Source organism: Octodon degus, unplaced genomic scaffold, assembly GCF_000260255.1.
Source record: "Octodon degus isolate 3935 unplaced genomic scaffold, OctDeg1.0 scaffold00049, whole genome shotgun sequence".
NCBI lineage: Eukaryota > Metazoa > Chordata > Mammalia > Rodentia > Octodontidae > Octodon > Octodon degus.
In genome coordinates, this window is record NW_004524625.1 from 9,630,262 (window position 1) to 9,638,128 (window position 7,867).

Below are 7,867 nucleotides of genomic sequence, written 5' to 3' on the forward strand. Positions count from 1 at the left end.
ATTGAATTCAGGCCCTTGTGCTTGCCGGAGAATCTCTATTCTTTTTCTTTTTCAAGATGTTCCATCCCTAATGTGACTTTCACAGAGAGCTCCAGACAGACCAGACCATGTTGCAGAATTCTGTGCTGCCGGGTGCCCTGCCCAGGACCTAGGCTGCCGCTGGAAGTGCAGATGGGGGCGCTGCTTCTGCAGTTAATTGATGTTCTGTCTTTCCCTTCCCTTCTAATTTTGAGTTTGACAAAGCCTTTTAGGGGGAGAGAGAGAGAGGCAGAGGCAGCTTTTGATGCTAGCGTTTCCCCACCTACTTGTTCCCTTCTCTGCCTGTTTGGCTTCTGGCGAGCGGTCTGACTGGCAGCTGGGAAGTGCAGCTCTCAGAACTCTGCCTCCCTCCTGACACCGTCACTAAAGCAGGCTTTCAATTTTCTAGGCTGTGGATAGCCTGAGATGGCTCATCCCCAGCATCCAAAAGGGAAGCTGGACAGTGTGTGTGTGTGTGTGTGTGTGTGTGTGTTTGTGGTTTCTGGGGTGCCTTTTGCTTTTTAAAAAAACGTACATGTTTTATAAATGTATTGGACAGTTATAAATACAACCCCAGGAAGTATGTTATAGTGATTGGAATGAAATTATTCTCTGCTTCTGTGCCCGGAGCAGAGCCACTGTCAGTGTGCGAGCACTCCCTCTCCATTGGCCACAGCTTGCCTTTTCACTTAGTTGTGTATCTTGAGCATCTCCCCACGGTTCCCAAGGCTGCAGTTCTGACGTTTGAATGTGGCCCCCGAGCATGCATGTGTTGGAAGCGCGGGCTCCGCTGTGGTGATGTGAGGAGGTGCAGAAACGCTGAGGATGGGAGCTGAGGCCCGGGCATTAGGTCTCCAGGAATCGAGGTAGCCCCCGTGGGATCATGGTTGGCTCCTGAGAGAGGGCTCTCACTTGGCCCTTAGGCTTCTGTGTTGTCATGTGACCTTCCCTCCTGAAGATGTCCCTGTTGTGATTTTATCTGTCACGGAGTCCTAGCCAGAGCTGGTACTATGCTGTCTGGACTTTCAGTTTTCCAACCTGTGAGGTAAATAAACTACTTTCTTGAAAAGTCTCTGATCACAGTAATTTCAGCACGGCAATGGAAATGGACCACCATAGTGCATCCAGATCTGTTTCATTGCTTAGTAACTCTGTTATTCAGCTTTGTGCTACTATAGCAAGATACCCGAGGAAATAAACTTAAAAAGAAGAAGGTTCCAGCTTGAGTTTTAGAGATTTCAGTCCATAATTGGCTGGCCTTGTTGCTGTTGGGCCTGGTGTAAGGGTGCGCATTATGGCAGAGTGCCTGGCAGGAAAAACTGTTCAGTTCATGGGAGTCAAGAGGCAAGAACAGAGACAAGAGAGCGCTTGGGTCCTTAGGTCACCCTCAAGGGCATAACCTCAGTGACTGACTCTTTCCAGTAGGCTTTACCTCGTAAGGTTTTGCCACTCCCCAGTAGCACGAGGAGCTGAAGACCAAGTCTTTACCATGAGCCTCTGGCAGGCTGTCCAGATGGGAGCTGTCGCAGCAGCGAGTGGTGGGAGGTAATACAGGTGTGGCATTTTCCTTTGTGCTCTTCCTAGTGGGTATTTAGGGTGTGTCTATTTTGTGTGTGTGTGTGTGTGTGTGTTGCCATTAACAAAGTTATGCCAAGCGTTCTTATAGGTATTTCTCAGTGCATGTATGTGAAAGTAGCTACAGAGACAATTTTTAGAATTACAGCTGCTAGTTTTTTTTTTTTTTTTAACTGGGGATTGCACTCAGGCCCTTGTGCTTGCCAGGCAAGCACTTGTTCTAGTGAGCCATCTCTGCTAAATTAAAGAGTTTGCACACTGAAAATATTGAGCTCTGTTGCTGTCTTGCATTCTAAAACTTTAATAGTTTTCAATATTCTTTTTTTCTTGTTTCTTATTTTCATTTGTTACCCTTTTTCTTTTAAACAAATATTTACTTGAGAGATAGTATGGCAGTAATTGGTATGACATGACAAGCTATATGCATTTATAAGACCAGAATGACAGGCATTCCAAGCATGTCCCTAGTATTACACATTGCTATCTTCAGTGCAGTTGCTTAGCTCACAGGTATCAGCATATATAGTTAGTCAGGGTGAGATTCCTACCAATTAACTGCTAGTTTCAAAAACCTGCTGAAGATCTTGGATCATTGCCTTGCCCATCTTGAGTTTTCAATATTCTTACGTAGGTGTCCTTTAGCTCTTAGTACTTCTTACCAACATACAGCATGTGGATTTCCTTTCAATAGCTTCCGAGTTCTCCATCGATTTGGACAATCTTAAATATCTCTTTCAGTGGAGGTCAACACGCATTTGTGTGCCTAGAACAGATGCTGTGGTAAGCATGGGGTACTCAAAGATGTCTAAAGACTGAATCATCTTCTTAGAAGGGTCATCTTAGCAGAGTTTACAGATGGGGAAGAGGCAAGTAATGAGTGGCTATGAGTTTCAAGATATGGATGAAGCACCACGAGGTTGGGGAGAAGGGACGAGCTCCCCCACTTTGGAGCCTTTGAAGAAGGATTCCCTGAAGTGCACCCTGAAAGGCAAGCCGTTCCTCTGGTGAAGAAATAATAAACGATAACTGAGAATTATAGCTAGGGTTTGCAAGACACTAGATTCACTGCAGGACACATCAATTTGTAGGATTATCTTACAGTGTCCACCCAAAAAGTCAAATGCAGAAGAGTGTGAAAGATCTGTCCACACGCTGGAGACCTGAGAATCTAGCTGAGGCCTGATCCCATGAAAATTCCTGCCTGCATCCAGCCAAAGGCCGAGGGCCCATAGCAATGTCTCATGCAAATCTCTGTTAAGGATCTGTGCTGGGAAGGCCCAAAGGTCAGCGGCAGAAGCCAGAAAGTCTGTGCGGGGTGGCAGGATGGAGGATCTGTGCTGGCAGGCGGAGGGAGCTGCACTGCAGCCAGGAAGTGACAATCAAGGCAAAGACCAGAGCTCCCCACAGAAAACAGAACCCATCTATGGCGACAGCAAGGACGCCAGCTCCTCCTCTGCGGGGAGCAGCCAAGCTCACATCAGGAAGACCAGCCACAACAAGGCTGCTCTGGGAAATCAGGAGCATCTCACCATCTTCCACACTGCTCTTCTGTGCAGCAGTCCTCACGGGCTCACACAGGCCAGTGTCTCCCAACCTTTGAAAACCAGGTTTACTCCTGTGGACAGCTAGCCTGCTGTCTCCTGAATTTGAGGGACCAGCGTGAGCAGAGGTCCGGACCCTAAGTTCATGTGTCTCTGGGAATGCTCCCGTTGCTCTGTGCAATGACTGAGGAGTGGGGAAAGGTCAAGCTGGAGAGGCCAGCGAGGAGCTTGGGCACCCCAGGAGGGCAGTGCTCCCATCAGATGTTAGGAGGGTTGGAGGCAGAGGGCGGGGGCCACAGAGTCTGGAGGGTGATTAGGAGGCCTTGTAGTTCTGGCAGAGACAGGGAGGGGTGGGGTGAGGGTGGAGGTGTGCGGCGCGGAAAGGGGGCGTTGGGGAGATGGGTGCTACCTGGTACCCTCTGACATCTCAGGGAAATCCCAGATAGGCCACAACGGGGCTCAGAGGTTGCCCTTTGGGGAAGTTTATTACAGTGGATGGTAATAACTTGGCATTGGGCCGGGGATGTAGCTCAGTGGCACAGTGCTATGTGAAGGATGAGGTTGTTAGAGTGATGGCTTTTTGTGTGTGGCTCCTGCCACATGTCCACCCGATACATCTAAGGGGAATGAACAATAGAACTGCCTGGGCTGGCTGGGCTGAAAATGACTGTCCCAGGACCGGAGGGGTTTATGCTCCATGTGGGCCAGGGGCCATGTCTGGCTTCTTGCACTTGGCTCCTTCACACCCACCTGGGCTCCAGACATAGTGGAGACAGTTCAGGGGGAAAACCAAGACGTATACAGAGTGTTTTGTGAATGAAAAACTCAGGAGTCAGCACAGATGCATCGTGAATATTCATCAGGCCTGCACAAGAGTTTATCCTATGTCCTCCAGGGTGGTGGCCACTGATGAAACACAATTTCCATTCCTCCAGAGCAATTGATCAATGACCAGAGGCAAAAAGAGCCTACAAATGAGTTGGTTCATTAAATTTAGTCTTCAACAAAAGGCAGAACTGGAAATGTTTGTCCTTGGGGCCCTCCTTGTCTGCACTTGTCTCCAACCTCTCCGTTCCTGGACCAGGCTTGTTTTCCACGGACCCCAGCACATCCCTGTGAACACACTGGCTGTGATCAGAGTGGGTCTATTAATAGCTGAAGACAGATCAGCCCAAGCCTCCTCTTCTAAGCAGCTGAGAAGATGCCCAGGAAAAACATGTGCTCAGCTTCCGGTTTCAGCCTTGCTCGCCCGCTTTGTAGCTGGAAAAATCATTTAGCCTTTCTGAGCCTCATTAATCCTATTCTTTCCTGCGGTCCTTGTGAGACTATAAATTGGTGAGCACCAGAGGCAGCCAGGAGCCTGCAGTGACTCCCTGGGCCCTCGGTTGCTGGGAGACAGAAGCCTGGGCTGATTATCACAGGAGGCAGAGGCCTGTGTGCTCACAGCTGGAGGCTGCTTGCCCTCCTCTGGGCCCTGTCTCTCAAGGGATTGGACATAGCACCTTAGGCTCACCTTCTCCCCCTCAAAGGTAGGGGACTGAGCTTGATGGGGCTTCACTCCTTTTCTTTTGGAAGATGTCTGGATGAAGCACAGGATTAGATTTTAAAAGGGTTCCTTAAGCATTTCTAATATGTGACAGGATAAGAGTGAATAGTCTTGAACTAAATCAGAAGAGACTATCTTAAGTAACAGAGTAAACCCAGTTAAGTTGGGAAGCGCTGGCCTGCATGACCTTGGTAGTATTGCCCCCTCCAGCCAACTGTGTAAGTTCAGGCAAACTACAAGGTCACTTAATCATCACTGATAAGCCATCAGAGATCTGTGGTGCAGGAGGTTGGGGTAAGCAGGGGCTTCTTCAGTTCTAGTGAGCTCCTTGTTGTTGTCAAGGCCACTTGTCTAGAGACAGTGCTTTGGGGAAAGGGAAAATGACCTGTTCACAGTTCTATACTACAGAAGAAGGAGCTCTTGAAATCCTCAGCTCTTGGCAACATCTTTGAAGGGGTGATATAGTATGGAAGATGCAGGGTTGGCTTGGGGATGTGGTGCAGTGGTAGAGCACCTGCGAAAAGTGAAAGGAGGGAAAAGCTATCATGCAAGTAAGAACAAGAGAAAGAAAAGAAACAGTGAGAATGCCTGGCTGCCCTTTATCAGTAAAGCAGGTATCTCGACTTGAATCTGGCTCTGAAATGTCTGAATCTCAGTTTCTCTCTTTATATAAATTTGAATTGAATTACATGATTTTTAAGATCTTGGAATATCATGGTACATTAGGAGGAGAAATGCTAGGATGCAGGCTGAACCTGAATGGAACAAATGCTTTCAGGAGACCAGAAAGCTGAAAAGAGCCACCTTAGACCACTTCTAGGAGAGCTTCTTGCCCATGAGCAGTAAAGAAAATTTTATCTTTCAGAAAGGGAATGTTTAGGGGGCTGGCCAGATAGCTCAGCAGATTAAAGCGCCTGAGGGACCATGGTTCAGTCCCTGGTGTGCTGTGCCGCCCCCAGGATGTGCTGAGATGTTGACTGAGACTGGGCGTGGTGGCATGCACCTGTAATCCCGGTGCTTGGGAGGCTGAAAATAGGAGGCTCACTAGTGAGACCCTGTAGGCCCTGTACTAAATACATGAAAAAAAGGGGGAATGATTAATGTACTCCAAAATATTGCTTTTCTAAAGGATGGTGATTTAGCACCAGCAGCCCAGGGAGCTTCCAGGGCAGACTCTGCAGGAATTCTGTCATTTAAACAGTAGGGACAGAGGGGTACCAGGTCTCTATCAACCCTGGGCTTTCAGCCCTTTCTGAGAAGGTGGATCTTTCCACTGTCCTAGCTACCATACGAGAGCCATAAGAAGAAGGGAGCATTTGCGAAGGAATGGAGAAAGCAATCAAGTTTTCAAAACTCTTGCGATGGGCTGGGGAGATGGCTCAGTGGAATAAGTGCTTGTCTGGCAAGTGCAAGGTCTTAAGTTCGATTCCTGGTACCACCAAAAACAAGACAAAAAGAAAAAACAACCAAAAGGTGCCCCTTACCCAAGAGGTATAAGGGACTTTCCTGGTTCAGTGTGAGCTTTACAATTTGGCTTTAGATGAAACTACAGCTTCTCTTGACTTAGTTCATTCCACAGAGCTCTGACTTCATTTTATTTTATTTTCTATATTTTAGGGGAGAGTCTACAGGGTGTTCAGGGTCTCACTACTAGATTGGACTCGTAGTGATTCTCCTGCTTACAACCTCCCAAGTGCTGGGATTACAGGCGTGTGCCACCATGCCCAGTCTCAATTGCCGGCTCAGAGAGGCCTGCCCCCCACCCCCACCCCGTGCACCTGCGCCTGCTTGCAGATGCTTTAATCCACTGAGCTATTTGGCTGGCCCTCTAGCTGCATTTTAGTCCCAGGAACAGCCACGGCACTTTCTTCTTTAGAAGTAGCTTTGTCCCTCTAGTTCTTCTTGCCCTCCCTTTCATCTGGTCATCAGGGGGAAATATAACCCTCGTGGAGGGTATGGGTGCCTGTCTTCCCGAGATAGGTACAGATTAATCACAGGAGACACACACACCATCTCTTCTGGGCAAAGTTGACCTAGTTGGGTGGATTTACTCAGCCTGATTTTTCCACAGTTCACAGCCTCAAGGTCAAGGACAAGCTTGGATACAAGAAAGCTCTGGTTCAGAGAAAAGAATGTGCAAGTATAAAACTTGTTCATTATTTAATCAACAAGTATAATCTCAAGCTTACCACGTACCCACTATGGTTTTTGTTTTCTTTTATAATTTTTATTGAGAAATAAATATGAATGAGACAGTTTCACAGCTGATTAATAGGACACTTTTGATAATCAATACACTGTATATTGTTATCTTCTTAGTGGTTATCCATGGTACAAGAAGCAGACAGGATATTCTGTCCAAACACTGTTAGCACACCTTTTTCTTCTCACTGAATTAAGAGAAAGTAGCTGTAAATTTATCCTACTTTGTATATATGATCTTTCCTTTGTATCCTTTTTTTTTTTTTGTCCTGTCAGAGGTGACTATTCTATTGGCATCTAAATACTATAGGTGTTTGAATTCAACTAAATAATCTAACACTGTCTAGCAGTCTATAATATTAGTGGGTTATCCTCAGAAGTTATTGACTTGAGCCTTTTACAGCTGATTGTATTAATATGGATTTATTTTATGTACCTTGTTTTTACACTTTTCTGCTGGATGGTTAAGACCAAGATATAGCAAGACCTGTATACCAAGGAATGTAACTTTTGTATCTGATAAGGTCAGCCAAGTACTCTCAGGATTTATCCTGTAGCCCTGTACTGCACTTTGTAGATCCTTTTGTCAGTGTCTGACATGAGGATGAGTCATGGCGATTGCTTGACCAATTTGCTCTCTGTGAAAGCCTGAGAAAATGTTTTTTCTCTCCATGTGACTCTCCCCAGGCTCACTTTGCATGATCGAACATATTTCTCTGTGGCTCTATAATCTTCTTGATCAGAAAATTTGGAGCACAACTGAGTTACATGTTGTTACAGTACAGGTTCTCCTGTGTCCTGAGTCTTCACTGATCTTGAAAGACTAGGGTCAAAATGTTGGCTGACCTTGCAGCCCTTCCTTTTCTCCAATTTTGAACTGCTAACTTAAGTTGTTAACCCTCCAGAAGAGAAACTAATTATTAACCTGCAATATATGCAGTTCGGTTTACCCTATCTGTCGAAATATCAAACATTTTGGCATATC

At 46.5% G+C, this 7,867-nt stretch overlaps 1 pseudogene; it reads left to right on the plus strand.

Moving 5' to 3' along the window:
• The window catches only part of LOC101577030, an 80,810-nt pseudogene that overhangs the window by 8,154 nt on the left and 64,789 nt on the right, over positions 1-7,867 (plus strand).